Consider the following 18,141-nt stretch of genomic DNA (forward strand, 5'->3'; position numbering starts at 1 on the left):
GTCATCTATAGGACACTGAAGATGGATGGCCGGTTGCTGTTACTTGGTTTCACAGACTTGGCTGGTCCCTTACTCTGGGCAGGGCTTCTTGTTGGAGTACATCCCTGTGTTTCTCTGTGGTAGACCACAGTGGTCATGAAGTATGACTGTGTTTCTAAGCTTCTGTGTTCTTCTGAATACCATCGCGTCAGTTTTTATGATTTTTGTACTTATTGTAAGCAGACTTTGACTAAGGTTTTGCTTGTGTGTGCTATCTACATTTGTGTCTAAGTTATGATAGTTTCATAAATAATAAGTTCATTTTCTCTTTAGAAGACTCAGATACCAGAATGCAAATTTTTGTTTAAAAAAATAGACTTGACTTTTTACTTTTAATTTTAAGTTTCCAGCCTTCTATATTTCTTCAACTAGTGCTGTCAATGTAAGAAATGACATTTGAGAAATGAGCTATTTATTTTTTTCTTCAGATTTACTAGCAAATAGTTTGATGTCTCCCAGAAACTATCATAGGTTCTATCTATGATCAGCCACCATCAGTCATCATCTATCTATAGTCAATTATCCTTCCTCCCTATTATCTATCTGTCTGTCTATCTATCTATCTATCTATCTATCTATCTATCTATCTATCTATCTATCTATCATCTATCTGTCTATCATCTTTTTATCCATTGTTCATATGTTATCTGTTTGATTTAACAAAGTATGTTTCTGTTTACTGACAGATATATCACTGTAATAGGCACACAGTGAAGTCCTGAACACCCATGACTGCCAGCCCAGCTTGTCCATAGGAAATATGGCTTTGAACATCATAATGTCCGTTTTTAACAGTTGGAAGTGATCTTTATTTTGTAGTGTGGGATTCTTGTGTGATGATGTGCTCGCACACATAAAAAGGAAAACACTGGTGGAGATGTTCCCCAGCTCCTTTCCCGCCAGGGCCTGAGTGAGTCATTTCTGGAAGCAACTCTACTATCACTTCAATCTCCTTGTGTATTCATTCCCCCCTCCTCTGCAACTCTTCTGGCCACTGGGCCTTCTCAGCAGGGTCATCTGGTCTTGTAGGCCAGAGTCTTCAGAGGACTCTTAAAACTGGGAATATACACAGCTCCATGCACTGTCCTCCAAGAGCATGGCTGCACCCAGCATCCCTGGCCCCCACAGTTCAGTAGATGACAGAGCATGGCACCTCCAGGGACTCCCGATGTTCTTTCAGGAGTAGGTTTTCTTGTATGCACAGCTCTATGTATTGGGTTAAAATGGTTTTGTGTCTTTTTAGACTTACTTACTTTTATTTTACGTGTATAGGTGCTTTGACTGTATATATATCTGTGCACCATGTATATGCTTGGTTCCCACAGAGGCCAGAAGAAGGTGTTGTATCCCTAGAAATGGAGTTACAGACCGGTGAGCCATTGTGTGGGTGCTGAGACTCAAACCCAGGCCCTCTGAAAGAGCAGCAAATGCTCTCAATTGGTGAGCCATCTCTCCAGACACCTGGTGTCTTGCCACCAGGCACTGGTCTAATGACCTTTGGCTCGACAGCTGTGACTCTGAGTTAAGGCAACCAGCAACTTTAAAGGCACTAAAATCTCAAGACCGTGACCCTCAGTGGAATCGCAGACCCAATTTCTAGGACAACTTTAGTGATAATTGCTTTGTTCTTAACAGATGGCGAGCAGACGGCGTAATCCTTCCTGGACGTGCGAGGATTTGAGGTCACCGTGAAGACAAGGAACATCTGAAACACAGCGGTGCTGTGTCCCGTCACATGGTGGAGGGATGTGGGGTTTTGAGTAGGGGGAGGACTTTTGCTTTATATGTAACTACTGGCCTGGCTCACAGGGAAAACGTTTCCACCCTACTATGGAAGACCCAAGTGTAACTGCGGTGTTCCAGGGTCTATATGTGCCGTGGCCCTGCTTGCTGAGAGTCCTTTCCCTGGACGTCAGGGAAGGAAATCTGTAGTGAGCAGTACTCACCTGAGCTTTGGAGTCTGGTGTCTGGTGAGTAACGGAGGTAAGAGCATTGTCAGTGAGCAGCTTGTTTTGAAGATTGAATTCGGGTGATGTAAAGCTGTCTGTTAATCCACACTCTTCTGGTTCAGCCCTTCTCTTGCTTTCTTTGACTGTGGTCTAGGCTTCGGTTCCCCACCCTCAGTCAGTGGAGCACACTTCTGCAGGAGAGACAGTACTGGGAAGCCACCCCAAGTCTATTCTGGCACCACAGAGTTCGAGAGTTTTAGGATGGGGATGGTTTTGCCTAGGGTGGACAGCCCTAGATGTCAAGCTACCACAGCCTATCCCTTCTTCCCATACTTCAAGACACTTATCCAGGGGTGAGACATCAGTTTACCATCAGGACATGTTAACTTCTGTGTATGCTGCTATTAGCAAAAAAACGTTCACTGATGTATGACACACACATGTCTAAATAGCCCATGTTAAACCCACAACCATACTAACAGCTGCATGTGTGTGTGCATGTGAGTGTGTGTGCGTGCATGTTCGTGTGTGTGTGTGCGCGTGCTTGCGCGCATACGTGCTTGTGCCTATGTGTCTGTGTATGTGTATGTGTAGATGTGGAAGACTAAGGTTGACATTGGGTGTCTTCCCTAGTTGCTCTGTTCCTTTGGTTTTGAAACAAGTTCACTCACTGATCCAGGAGCTCAGCAGCTGGCCAGGAGCCCCTCCAGACCTTCCGGTTACAGGTACACACCAGCACACCTGGTTTTCAGTGTGAGTTCTGCTTATCAGATTCAGCCCCTCATGCTTGCAAGGGAAGGGTTTTACCAAATGGGCTGTGTCCGCAGCGCCTCTGAGTATTCTTGCACACACTTTTTTCAAAGGTAGATTGAGAGATGGAGTTGTATTCTGCATGTATTGTAATTTGCTTAGGAGAGGCCCCTGCCTTCGCCAGCACTGCACGGTAGCAGGCTTTGCAGTTGTTTCCAACTGAGTGGATGTGACACGGAATCTCAACCTGGCGGTGGTCACTTGCACACGTCCAAATTTTAATCAACAAGATAGAACTGCCCATTTATGGAGCACTATGTGCTCTTTTGATGCATCACATAATGTTTAAATTAGTCTAACAATATTAGGTAGTGGTCAAGTCACAGTAAATACATTGTCGCTTTAGACATTTATCATTATGTTATGGTCAAATCCCTCAAGATGTTCTCATAGGGTACACTATGGATGCAGATATGTATGTAATGTAATTGTCACCTCTTTACTGCAGCAGTTACCAGCCTGCCTTGTGACTATCTCCATGACCGTCTCTCCACTCTCCTCTCCGCAGCCTCTGATGATCATCATCCCAGGCTCTCCCATGACATCAACTTTCAGATTCCACATGCGGTGAGATCATGCCCTATTTGTCTTTCCGGGCCTGGCTTATCTCACTCAGCCCAAGGTCCTCCTGCTCCATCTAATCTGTCTCCACTGATGCGTTCTCAACCTTTCATGGCTGAGCCACGCTCCACTGTGAGCACAGACCATGTTTTTCTTTATCCATTCATCAAGTGTATCCCTGATTTAATGAGATTTTAGATCATTCTGGAATTTTTGACGTTCAAAATTGTGTGTGTGTGTGTGTATATGTGTGTGTGTATGCTTAGGATACAATTTAATCTTTTAAACCAGTGTAGAGTTAATCCATATTCTGAATACTTTGGGGTTTTATGTGTGTCAGAGACATTACCTAGTTTTCTTACCTTTAAATTTTAACTAGGTAATAAATACACTCATAACTAAGAGATTGTGCATATTTAAAATTACACAGCTAAATTCCCACTCACTCCCATCACATTCCAGCCAGATCAGATTCTCAAAACAAACACAGAAACAGAATTGACAATCACTGCCAACTTTCTTGTTTCTCTTTCCAGATACTTCAGTGTTGACAAGAAGATGGGCATCTACCTGTACATCATTTTCCCCAACTCTGGCCACAGTATGCTTCTCCATCTTTTTTCTTTTCACTTAGCCTTGTGTCTTGAAGTCTTACACCTCTGAGTACATGAGAGGTTAAACAAATGTCTTTACAAGGATGGGCATTCATTACTTCATTATGCCAAAACTGCTTTTCTAATCCATACTCCCAAAGTCCACATTCCTACAAACAAAAGCATGGTTAGACATATCACAGCAATACCCTAGTTCCTGATACCAACTTCTGTCTTAATTAGAGTTTCTATTGCAGTGAAGCAACACCATGACCATGGCAACTCTTATAAAGAAAAACATTCAATTGGAGTTGGTTTACAGTTTCAGAGGTTTAGTCGATTATCGTCATTGTGGGAAGCATGGCATCATGCAGGCAGATATGGTGCTAGAGAAGGAGCTGAGAGTTCTACATCTGGATCTGTAGGCAGCAGGAAGAGACAGTGAGTCACTGGGCATGGCTTGAGCTTCTGAGTCCTCAAACCAAACCCCTTAATGATTCACTTCCTCCAACAAAGCCATACTTACTCCAACAAGGCCATACCTCCTAATAGTGCCACTTCCTATAGACTTATGAGGACAATTTTATTCAAACCACCACAAAATGTGACATATTCTCACAGCAGGATCACTTCAAAAGTACACACACACACACACACACACACACACACACACACATTTTGGGGAGGGGACTAATTCATATACCAAGCAAAGCCTTTTAGTGATGCGTAATTAACTGTGTTGGGCTTGACTGTGGTGGTTAAAAAGTGTATTCAGAGAAAACAGGATAGATTATCAGTTTTTCCTAAAAGAGCACTTGCTCTGTAGGCTTGATGCCCTCTAGTAGTTAGGAAGCCAAACAAAATTACAAAGCTCTTGTGAGCAATTGCAAAATTATACACTCTTAGAATAATTCAATGATGATTATAGTGATCTTTACTAACTAGGTATGGTGGTTCATGCATGTGGTCCTGGCACTTGGGAGGCTGAAGCAGGGGAATCACTCTGAGTCTCAGGCCATATTACGATGCATATTAAGAATCTGTCTTATAAAAAAGAAAACAAGAAGAAAATGAGGAAGAAGAAAGGGGGAGAAAGAAGAGGAGGAAGGAGAGGAGCTATTTTATTATTGAGGATAAGAAGGCTTTTAAAATAAGACTCGGGATAAGCAAAAGAGATCAAAAACACAAACTATAATATAAGTAAGGTGCCATACAATTTTAGTTAATCTAATATTGTCAAAGGTCTTGCCCAGAACTAGCCAATTCTAATATGTGACTGGCTGAAGTTAATAGATGTTTCCAGCCTGTGCTTATTCTTTTCCATGCAGGAACTATCCATATGCAGGGTTCAGCCTGTCAGAACCCACCCATGGTGGAGGGGGCCGTGATGGAGCCTCGACTCAGCAGGAATGCTCCCTGAAGGCTCATGTGTCCTGGCTTGTGTCCCCTGTGAGGGGGTGGAGTCTTTAAGGAAACATGTGATTCCCAGGAAGCAAGGCTCACAAGTATGCTTAGAGGGTTAGGAACACAGGATGCTGCTGGAGAGGTCCCTGACAGCACAACGGGACGAAGTTTCTGCATGTGAGGTGACTACCCACCCAGCAATTTGCCTTTTTTGTCCAACTCCCTCCTCAGGTAGCAATTCCCAAGCGCCCCCTGGGGAAGCAAACCCAGGCGTAGTTAGCTTTCTGTTGCAGTGATAAACACCAGGACCAAAAGCAGCTTGGAGAGTCGAGCGTTTATTTGGCTTACGTTCCCATCATAGTCCATCACTGAGGGAAGTTAGGGCAGGAACTTAAGCAGGGACACAGGTGGGAGCCATGGAGGAATGGTGCTCCTGGTTTGCTCCTCAGCCCCTTAGCCTCACAGCCAGCTCTCTTTCTCACAGTTGGGAATATGGCGGTGGAGTGAGCATGGCAGATGGGGGAGACATGGATAGAGAGTGAGCAAACCTCAGGAAAAGAAGAGAGATACTGGGTGGCCGGGGAGATTCCCAGAACATGTTTAAAGCCAGGCATCATGTGCTTATGATCCCAGCCCTGGGGAGCCAGGCATGGTGTGCACTTGTGATCCCAGCCCTGGGGAGAGAGAGACAGCAGCATCCCTGCAGCTCTCTGGCTAGTCAGCCTAGTCTGCTTGGCAAGCAAGGTCCTAGTACCTGATCTCAACAAGAGGAAGGACCAAACAACAAAAATATCAAGGTAGACAGCACCTGAGGAATGGCATGAGGTAGACTTCCTCATGCACACATGAATACGCATGCATGCACATACCTCCACACACATGCACACACCTGTACACATAGATGTATATGCCTGCATACATACATGCCCACACAGTCACGCATGCATGAATGCACACACACACACACACACACACACACACACACACATGAGAAAGGAAAGGAAAGAGGCTCTCGATAGCAGATGAAAGTGCATCTGAGTGGTGACTTGACCCTAGTGGCCTTTTATCGTCCATAAGCCCACAGAGACCCTCTGACTGATTGGCTTCAGGCCTGTCAGTCCACTGGATGTGTCTCTTCAGGTAAGTCAGTCCTCCAGATGTGTCTCTTGGAAACTTAGATTTGGGATTCTCCAGGGGGGATCATGGCCCAGCAGCAGTACCTGGAGATCTGTGAGGAACCATACTTCCAGCCCACCCCACTCCTGCTGAGTGAGGGCTCTAGGTGGGTCTTGTGATGGACACTGCAGTGACTGACTCCAATGACTCTCCTGACAGACCCATGAGAAAGACCCCTGTGTTACAGGTTTGGCTGCCATCATTTGGAGGTGGAACCCAGTAGAAGGAAATTAGGCCATGGGGGTGGCGAGTGACGGAGAGCTGGCCTTGAAAGGGACCCTGGGACTACAGTCACCTCATCTATTTTCCTTTTGCTTTCTAGCCACTGAGGTGAGCATGTCTCCCATTCCACGGGCTTCCACCATAATGCATGAGTCACCACAGAGACATTTGAAGCAAGAATAGAGCAAGACCTCTGAAACTGTGAGGGTCCATCAGCCTTCCTTCCTATAAACTGATGGCAGGGGCTCTGTCACAGCGACAGAAAGTTGGCAGATGAGGGGCAGAAGATATAACCCCCCCATCCACTTCCACCCTTCTTTCTGAGGCCAGCACATTACTGGATGCAAAATATGTCCAAATGTATATGTCTTGGGTTGGGGGTACCAGGGAAGGAAAGGAGTCCTCAATTCAGCTTCTCCCCAAACACTTGGCCTCCTTTGAGAAGTTGTGTGAAATTTCAGAGAGAGCTTATCAGTCCTCCTCAGAAATAAGATGGGACCCACGGAGGGGGGCCTACTCCGCTAAGACCTCCGAAGAGCCTCCTCTAGAGAAGTTAATTCTCTGTATCAGCCTTGAATGTCTGCAGCAAGGTCAAGCCTGCAGTGTTAACAGTCTTGCAGATTAAAAACTGAAGCAGAGCAAGGAAAGAGACACAAAACCAGCAAGAAAGCGGACTCAAGCAGCCACCGCAGATCTCCTATATAGATGGGCTCCAGTCTGGGTGAGAAAGCCCAGTGTGGACTCTGCCCACAGAAATAGGAGAATGGGGAGGCTGAGGCCCAGGGAGCCACCACCATCCTCAGGTATAGACTCAACCCTCAGAGAGCCTGGGCTTACAAAGGCAGGACACCCCCTTTGCCCTCTGGTCAAGAGCACTGCTACCCAATCCTGTCACAGAAGCCAGAGAGCAATGAAAATGGTGTCGGCGACATCTGCCAAGTCAGACTTAGGAAAGGCGTCCTCTGGGTCACTCAAAGAGCTCTTTGTTTCTTCATCTGAGCAATGGAGCTGTGAGCATGCTCAGATACACTCTGGGGGTGTTAAGTGACAGGGACTGACCTCAGACACCTGGCACTGAAGATGGCGGTGGCTTTGAGAGTGTAGGCGGCCGCCCACTAGTGGAAGGGGAATCAAATCGGCAGGCCACAGTTCTAGCTGAAAGTTCTTGTTTTGATTTAGAACGATTTACCTGGTAGGAGGGAAAGGAGCTGTGGAGTTTGACAGTTTTCAGAGCCTCATTTTTAAATGTTTTCATTTTACTTTCATCCTTGTTCGCGTGGATGGTTACACGTATGTGGAGGCCAGAGGTTAACTTCGGGTGTCTTCCTCAGTCTCTTTCAACTTTTCCTTTTGAGACAGAGCCTCTCACTGAACCTGGAGCTTGTGGGTTAGGGCGGGCTGGCTGGACAGAGAGCCCCAGGGAAGCCTTGTCCCTGCCTCTGAAGACTGGAAATCCAGGCGTGCACCACCACACCCAACATTCCTACTCATTCAGGTCCTCATGTTTATGTGGCAGGTACTTTACCCAGCATCTAGTCCTCAGCTCCTTGAGGAGGTTTGACATCAGCTTTGTTCAAAGTGTTTTGTGGAACTTCACTTTCAAACATGTCATATACAGCAATATGTTTGTGGGGAAATCTGGAAACCATCATATCAGGTGACCATGACATTTGTCTCCCTTTCCCATCAACCTTTGTTGTGTCCCTCAGAAAACAACAACAACAACAACAATAAACCAGCCAGTGTTTGATGCCTCGCTGATCAAGGTGAACAGTGATGCCTTCAAATCCATCCTAATTTGCAAATGCCTTTTATATCCCTATATATGCACAGACCTCCACCCCAGTATATGTGACATAGGACACCCCCTCCAGGACCCTTTCTTCAGGAGTCAGTCCTGGGGCACCTCCCTCCATTGCTCTCTGGAGTGACCCTGGAGAAGGGCACAGGCTCTCTGCTGCTTTGCTGACCATCTGCCAGGCTTTGCACGCCTCCCCTCCCGTTAGTCGGCTGACATTTGACTGCATTAACAGTGCGTGAGTGCGTGCATGCGTGCGTGCGTGCGTGTGTGTGTGTGTGTGTGTGTGTGTGTGTAAATGTGTACGAGGGTGCATGCATGTGCAGGTACACATGTACGTGCAGGTGTCTATGTACATGTGTGCATTTGCATAAGGAGGCCAGTGAACCACATCAAGCAAGTATCCTTCCTCAGGTGCTGTCTACTTTTTCACTGAGGAAGGGCCTGAAAGCCATCAAGTAGGTTAGGATGGGTGGCCATCAAATCCCCGAGAGCGACTGCCTCTGCCTTCCTAGTGCTGGGATTATAAACCATGTCACCGCAAGTGGCTTTTAAAATGTTAGTTCTAAGCATCTGGCTCAGGTCCTCTTGCCTGTGTAGTAAGCCCGTCACTAGCCCAACACACTGTTCAGTGGGACGGGCCAAAGATGAGTGAATAAATAAGGACAGAATGAGAGGAAGGAAACAATCTCTGTGTGAAGAGAATCTGATCTGTGTGAAGACGTGAAGGCCCGCGTGCACCCAGCTGTGCGGTCACCTTCCCACCTCCCCTCCCCCACGGGACAGCTCGCCTGCTGTCTTCTTAGGGCCAGCCATGGTTGGGAAGCCCGGCAGGCACAGAGACTCTCCCATAGCCATGCGGACCTAGCAGGGAAGACAGGACTATCTCCACTCAACGGTGGCTTGTCCTTGAAAAAAGCACTTTGGAGAAGATATGCATGCCCCAAACACAGAGCCATGGAATATTCCAGAAGTTTAAATCAGGTCCAGTCACTCCTTGAGAACAGTGTCTGTCGACAGCTTGCCCTCTTAGGAAATCTTCCAGGCTACCTTGGATAAGTCTTGGGTACTTGGCAGCCTCGGGGATGATAAGAAGCTTTGAGCTGCATTTCTGGCAAGGGTTACTACTCTCCTTCACTTAAAATAGAACACGAGGCTTAGTAGGAATTGTTCAGTGCATTTAAACAAATGGGAAGCTCTCACTGTAGCCCTAGCCTGGGTGAGAAGAAACTGGATATGTCTGGGCGTGACGCAAATAATTAAGGACAGAGGTCAAGTTCACCAGGAGCATCCAAGCACCAAGGGGCCTTGCACAGTCAAGGTTACCCCCCCCCTTTCCCAGCCTTTGAAAGGGTTACTCCCATGTCCCCAGGGTTGAGCTGCAGGGACACTGTCAACAGCAGAGTGTTCCAAGGTCAAAGGCCACTGTGGGAACAGTGTGCCCCAGCTCAGGTTGTCTCCCTGGCTCCCAAATAAATAATCTGGTAGGGATAGGACTCAGGGGTCACCCTAGGGCAAGTTTCTCTGTGTTCCCATCAAAACCGGCAAGTATTTACACCCAGCTGTCAGAGCTGGTGATGGCCACCTGGTCCCACCTTGTGCAAGGTCCAGGGACAGAGCTAGCAGCCTGAGGTTGCCAATGAACTCCTGCTAACAAGAGGGGCCACTGGGTGGGGCTGGGTGAGAAGCCAGCCCAGAAGCTAAGCCCTCCATTTCCCGCAGTTCTTTATTACGTAAGGGCTGACAAAATTGTCCAGCGCCTGAGTACAATCTGAGCTCTCCAGGGCCATTAGGGAGTGGTGAGAAGCTGAACTCACCTCCCACAATGGAGGAAGCAGTGGTTCCCAGAAAACTCTTGTCAGCATTGTCAGTAGCAGCCTCAGAAACACCCCACACCCACACTTTAGAGTACAAAGCCTGCCCAGACACCCCAGGTGCCTCATTGAATGCTCAGCCTGGTGCTGCAGAGGAGGAATGAAGGAAGGACGCCACAGGTCCACACAGAAGTTACAGCACCTGGGTCTGTGGGACACTCCCTTTCTTCAGAGTCTATTCCTCACAATCTGCAAACTTCCTTATCGCCCCCTTCCTGGACCTGTTTATCAGATGCCCCAGACAGAAGGGTGTAAGACCCATTTTTCCCATTGTCTTCTCAAAAGCTCTACAAAGCAATCAGCACCCACAGCCTCCAACAGAGAGGCCGCTTAGAGGCAGCTGGGTGACATTGCATTGTCCCTGCCCAAGGTATGTGGTCTGGCTAGACCTCAACCTAAGGTCAGTTATCTCTCCTCTGCAAACAGCTGGAGGATCTGTGAAGCAGATATAGAGACACAGTTCTCCTTGGTTGGCCAATAGACAGAAGGAAGGAAAGATCTCCCAGCACCCAGAAAGTGTCCCTGGATAGAAAGCACATTCCAGCGAGGGGCCAGAGGGGCAGACCTGGAATAGAAGGCAGGAGGGGGCAGAGCAGGGGAGCACTGCTCCTCGGTTCTGATCAGTCTGCCTTGCTGCAGGGCATCTGTCTCTGGCCAGCATGGCACTGGCTGGAAGCCATGATCTAGCTTACAGGCTACGGAGGCTCTGAGGTCACCCACCACCTGACCTACCTGTGCTTCATACACAAGTGCACAGAGGGACATCTGTAATGCATCACACATTACATGCATCACCCTACACATGAGCATACACCTCAGACACGCATGTGTGTGCACAGGCACACACACACACACACACACACACACACACAAGTATGCGCGCCACACATAAATACACATGCACACTCACAGGCATGGGCTAACTAACACCCACACACCACAGACAGGCAGCATCATTTCAACTGTGAACCTCTGCTGCCACCCAGAGGTTCAAATGTGGACCAACATGTTCAAAATCATCTTGAGATCTTGGACTAAGAGAGCAACTGCTTGTTTTTCAAGTCCAAAGATCTAGAAGGTTTCATTTAGGGAAAAGTGTGTGTTGTATTTTGCTATCTCTCACACAACCTTTATTTAATGGGAAGTTTCTTCCACTTTCTTGAACTCCATAGACCATTGTGTGTGTGTGTGTGTGTGTGTGTAAAGGAATATGTATGCTTACCTATACATATGTATGCTTATGTGAATTCCCTCATTCATATTTGAGAAGTCTATGTTTTATGGATAGGCATGTCCTTTCAATCATGTGGGAGTGTGTGCATACATGGATACATGATTCTGTGTGTGTGTGTGTGTGTGTGTGTGTGTGTCTTGAGAAGACATCCTTACCTTAGTAAGGATCCCAGGAGATACCCAGAGGTTGTGGAGGTATGGAAGAAGCCCCCAGAGGTGAGGTGGGAGGCTGGAAGTTGCATGTGATGCCGTGTAGCTAAGGTTTTCAGACAGACGGGGAACCACTGAAAGATTTGTGCACGCTTCCGTACTCCCGGAGGACCTGCCAATCATCCACCAGAGCTGAGCTCTGGTCTGCAACAGGGTCCAGGACAGTCACTGTCTGCAAAGACCCAGGTGGCGAGACTCAGTGCTGTGGCTGCAAGGTTTCCACAAGGGTTCCTTTCCCGGCGGGACTGCAGTCCGGCGGCTTCATGAGAAGACTATAAAGTGCATTCTCCACTGTTTTCACCTGTTCTGGAATACTCTAAAATGTGTGCTCATTCACTCATTTTAAAAGTCTAGGAACAGTACAGGGGAAATGTCTCGGTCAGTAAAGTGCTTGAGATTCTGAATTTAGTCCCCAGTACCCACCCAAACCCCGCCACATCCTCACAGAAGGGGATATGGGGAGAAGGGCTCTGGAACTCCGGAGAGATCTAGAACTCAGGTGCACACATCTAGAACCACTCACCTTTGACCTGGGGGCTGTGCTGTGCCTCACTGAGTTTCCATCTCTGCCTCTGAGGTGACATCCAAAGTCTCCTGAATGACCATGTTGGATTGTAAGCGCCACTGGGCACATGTGCCCTGTGATGGTGTTGATACCATGTGATGATGTTTTGGAACATGCACAGGATCTGTTCGGTGAGTGCATCTAAGGAGCAGGGAGGGTGCAGGGAACAGGGTGAACAGCACTGTCAGAAACCAATTCCACCTTGCTCTCTTCTGATGGCCTCCTGCAGAATGTGCAACCTCAGCCTCCGCCATCGCGATGCCTCCTACAGAATGGGCAACCTCAGCCTCGGCCATCGCGGCAGCCTCCGACTTTAACTGAATACTCAGAGAGGGATTAGAGGGACACTTTGGGACAAGGCTGCTTGTGATCTTTCCTTCCTTTTTGTTTTGTTTTGTTTTTTCTGCGATAGGGCCCTGCTGCTTTGAAGACACTTAAGACGAGAGTACTGCGGCGTCCTCAGGTGCTGAGTAAGTCACAAAGGACAAGAGGGACAAGCTGAACCATGTTTACTCCCGGTTGACATGTGAGACTTCAGGGTGACCGCAAGAATTCCTGCCTATGCTTGATGTCTGAGAGAGCAGTGCCCTCTTCAGTGGCTACTGCTGAGTGTTTCCATTTTGAGACTCTCCAGGGATGACAGGTAATTACACATTTCAGACGAATAACTTGGAAACGGAAGCAAGCGCGTTTGCCTTAGAACAGCCTTCAGCCTTTGTCTCTGGCAGGCGCCACGCTTTGGGAACTAGAGGCGTGTCCCTGTGCTCTTTGCTTGGGCTGCTTTGTTTGGTCAGTGTGTGTGTCCCTGGGCTGGGGACACGCTCAGTCAGTAAGTGCTGGCTGTTCAAACCTGAGGACCTGAGTTCAGTCCCCATAACTAAAGCAAAAAAGCCAGACAGGTTGATGGACCCTTATAGTCCCAGTGTTTTTTGGGGGGGGGGAGACCAAGACAGGATGTGTCTTGCTTTCTAAAAAGTCAGCCTTGCAGAATCTGAAAGTTATAGTGGGAAACCCTGTCTTTGCACACACAACCCAAAACCGGTGGGCATTGTCCTGGAGGAAGCACATCTGAGGATGACCTCTCTCCTCTCTCTCTCTCTCTCTCTCTCTCTCTCTCTCTCTCTCTCTCTCTCTCTCTCTCTCTCTCTCTCTCTCTCTCTCTCTCTCTCTCTCTCTCTCTCATGAATGCACGCACGCATGCACACAGACCCGGCTGTCCTCTATTGACCTTCACAACACTTGGATACAAATGTGTAGGATCAGTGTCATGTCTGCATCTCAGAGGGAATGAGAGAGTGTGGAAGAACAGCTGTGAGGCCTGGAGGGGCGGGCTCCTTGCTTTACTGGATGATCTCAGAGCTCCTTTGGTCTGATTTTTAGGATCCCCCATGTTTGTAGATATACGATTCTTAATTCTTAGCTTAGTATCATAAACCTCTCTCGTTCTCTTGATGAGAGATTTCCCCCTTGGGTAACTTTTTCCTTCATAGCAATACTAGCTGATGTCATCTTGAACCAGAAGGGAGGCCATCACACACACACACACACACACACACACACACACACACACACACACACACACACACCAAAAGGAAAATAATGTATGGCCTCCAAACTGCTCACTGTTTGGTTTCTCAGTGGAGGCTCTGAAAAGACTCCTTGGTTTTTAGAGTTCTAACTCAAGCAAATCCTTTGTCTAGATGTTCTGCTTTCTCCCCTTTTCTGAGGAGTGGATTGGGGTGGTTTGGGGGAGGTGGGAGGGAGGAAGAACAGTGGTTGGTATATAAGATGAATAAGAAGTAAAACAAACTAAAATAAAGAACACCTAATCACCAATGTGATAATATTGGGAGGAGGGCCTTTGGGAGGTAACCTAGGACCAGCGTTATCATAGCTGGGCTCTCAGAAAGTCGCCTTGCTCCCTCACCATAAAGGAAAGCAGGGCTCACCAGCAACCAGACAACTACAGGAACTTTCATCTTGGATTTCTCAACCTGTGGAACTGTGGGAAATAGACCTCAGCGGCTCATGAAGTTATCCATTTTATATTTTTCATAGCAAAACCATTTCCTTTTACAGTAAAAAGCACTTTGCAGATGTGCCTAAGTTAAGGATCAAAAATGGAGAGATGACCCTAGCTTATCTGTTCACTCCTGGACCAAGCTGAAGGGCTGCAGCTAGAGAATCTATGAGGATGCACTCATGAGCTCAGAGTCTCAGCTTTGACTCAGGGCCTGAGGTCATGAATCAAGAATGCAGATAGCCTCCAGGAGATAAAAAAAAAAAAAAGAAGGGAAATGACTTCTCCCCAGGTATTCCAATGGAGCCTGGGAAAACCCAGATGTTTATCTACTGAGACTAATTTTCAGCTGTGACCTTCAGAACTGTGAGACAATAAATAAATGTATGCTGTTTTAAGTTGCTAAGCACATGGTAATCTGCTACCATAGCAAAAAAAATACATGCAATTGAGACATCATTACAGACCATATAGACCAGAACATCTGCCTTCTGTCTCAACTTTCTGGTGCTCTTTGCTCAACTTTCTTTTATGAGGAACTTTTAAATTTACATTTAAAAAATCTACTTTATATTATCACCAATTTAATTGCAGTAGTTCCGTGACCCCCCCAATACTAAAATTTCATTGTTTACTGGTTATTTATTATTGAGAGGTTGGGTCTTATTGTCATGTGGGTGCCATCCTCGTAGATTAAGACTTTTTGTAGAGTGGGCTAGATGTCTCAGAATGAATTCTTGATGGAGGCATGAGTTTGATTTACTTTTTCTCTTTGTCACTTTGGTGTGCTTCCCCTCTGTTGGATGCCCTCTGCCATGCTATGATGCAGGAACTGCTGGTGCTAGATTCTATCACTGTGGTCTTAGACATCCTAGGCCTAAAGACAGTAAGAAACAGCTATTTGCTCTTTATAAATTATCAAGTCTCAACAGCAGCAGGGTGTGCATGTTCATGTATGTGTGAGTACATGTGTATGTGTGTGTGTGCACATGCATGTTTGTGTGTGTGAGTACATGTGTATGTGTGTGTGCACATGCATGTTTGTGTGTGTGAGTACATGTGTGTGTATTCAGGTACACATCTGTGTGCACACATGTGGAGGTCAGAAGACTACTTAAGGTGCCCTCTACGTTTTTATTGAGGCAGGGTGTCTTACTGGCTTGGGACTCACCAAGTAAGCGAGGCTGGCTGGCCCGCAAGTCCTGGGGCTGCCCCTGATTCTGCCTCTTCAGTAAGGGAATTATGGGAACACACTGCCAGGATGTGTTTTAATTTTCATGTGGCTTCTGGGGATTGCACTCAGGCCCTTGTGCCAAGCACTCAATGAGTCTTCCTCTTAGTCCTTCTGGCACTTTTGATTGTTTTTTTAGTGCGGGCTTTAATTATTTTCATTTTCCTTCTATTCTAGCCTTCTCTAATCTTAGTATTTTTGTGATGACAGTGAGCTAGCGACATATTTCCCCGTTGCTTGTTTCATTTAATGTCAGTGTCTAGCTCACTTCACTTCGGAAGGCAGACTTGTCAGCAGAGGAATCCTCCCCTACCAGTTTAATTCTTTCGTGGCAGGTTGCCACATTTGCACCTCTTGATCCCGATGGGTTTTGATGAAAAATCAGGCATGGATCTTCTTGAGGCTCCTCTGTGTGCGATGAGTTTCTTCTTTCTTGCTGCTTCCAAAACTCTCTCTATGTGTGTCTTTTCTTAGTATGGTTGTGGAGTATCTAAATGTGAATATCTTTGAGTTACTTTTACCCAGCGTTCATTGAGATGCTTGGATGTGTAGATATTTCCCTAAGACTTGGGGAGTCTCCAGCCACGGCTCTGGCTTTCACTGTGAATGTCTATAGAGGCATGCCTATGTCTTTGAAGCTGCATTCACTTGCTTACTCCCACATCCCACTCTTGCATAAGGATTAAGTTCAATTCGCCAGTCTTCAGATCCATTGGATTTTGTTTCCAGTGAACACTTCACAAGTCCTATACTTCTGCCATTTTTAGTGGTGATTTTGACTTCCCTTTCTCTGTTAATGTTTTCTGTGTGGCAAGACCTCTCCTCCGCCTTGCCCCCCAGCTCTTCAGACACAATTTCCTTTAGCTGTCTTAGTAGGCCTTTCAGTGCATTTTAAACAGCCTGGATGGAGTTTTTATCTGATCGCCTCAGTGCCTGGGCTTCCGCAGGGACCTTCTCCGTCAGCATCTCCCCTCTAACCCTTTCTTGCTTCTTTTCTAGCATCATAATCATAGTTTTCATTGCAAACCCAACACTTTACATAGCGTGCAGAAATGCTGGAAGCCTCTTTCTTCCATTTCCACTGAGCTGGTGGTTTGTTCTGGTCCCACTGTTTGTGAGTGACTTTTCTGAATGAGTCCTGCAGGGCCTGTGCTCACTGTCATGTTTGGTCACTGACAGTCCAGCACCACTAGTTCAAGGGCCAGTTAGAAAGATTTCCTAAAGAGGCTAGAATCACTCTGGTGACCGCTGTTTGTGGGGGACTCTATGTACATCCTAAAGCATGTCTTCAACTCCTCCAGGCAGGTGACAATCCTGCCTCTGGCCTCCTGTTCTTGACAGAGTCTGAGGTCATTGTGAAGTAAATGCTCAGGGCTTTCCCAAGCATGTCAAAGAGCTGCTGTGAATGTGTAGACTCTCAGATCTGACAAATATCCCAAGGGGTTAAAAAAATATCACATGAAAATCTCATTCCCAAGTTTTAATCTTTAAGCTTTCTGGTTGGTCTATGGCTTGCCTGCTTTGGTTGAAGCAGCCATAGAGTTCTATAGTTATTTCTTGGGGAAGGAGCTGCTAGCCCTGGGGAAGTATTTGACTAGGCCAAGTAAGGAGAAGTGTTGTGTATAATATTTTCCAGAGCCCCACCAAAAAGGTTGCCTAGTGACTCCTGTCCCCCATGCCCTGTTCTCTGCTCTTGCCTCCTGCCCTGTTTCCTGCCTCTATCTCTCCCAGTGACTGTGGGCAACAGAGGCTGGCATTGGGTTTTTTGTCTGCTGATTTGTTTGCACATGCATGAGTGTGTGTGTGTGTGCGCTAAAAAGTGTGTGGGGTGTGTGCTTATGTATACATGTGAGTATATGTGGAGCCTAGTGGTTGACGTTGGGAATTTTGATTGATTTCTACCTTATAGATTGAAATGGGATCTCTCATCTGAGCCAGGAGTCTCTAATGGGCTAGACTGGCTATCCAGCTTGCTCTAGGGATGCCCTGTCTTTGTCTTCTGAGTACTGAGAGTGCAGGTGGCAACCACACCCACCCAGCCTTTATGTGGGTGCTAGGAATCTGAACTCTGGTCATTACATGTGTGTGTGGGGGGGGGGGTCAGGGACCAAGTGCTTTACTAACTGAACTATCTCTGTACCCCCATCTTAGTTTATGTTTCTATTGCTGTAAAGAGACACCATGACCACAGCAACTCTTAGAAAGGAAAACCTTTAATTGGGGCAAGCTTACAGTGCAGAGGTTTAGTCCATTATCAGCATGTCAGGAAGCATGGCAGCAGCAGGCAGACACGGTGCTGGAGAAGGAGCTGCGAGTCCTGCATCTGGAACCATAGGCAGCAGGAAGAGACAGTGAGCCACTAGGCCTGACTTGAGTTTCTAAACCTCAAAGCCCAACCCCAGTGACACACTTCCTCCAACAAGGCCACACCTAATCTAGTGAGGCCACACCTCCTA

The sequence above is a fragment of the Mesocricetus auratus genome, unplaced genomic scaffold, assembly GCF_017639785.1.
Source record: "Mesocricetus auratus isolate SY011 unplaced genomic scaffold, BCM_Maur_2.0 Super-Scaffold_100013, whole genome shotgun sequence".
Classification (NCBI taxonomy): Eukaryota; Metazoa; Chordata; class Mammalia; order Rodentia; family Cricetidae; genus Mesocricetus; species Mesocricetus auratus.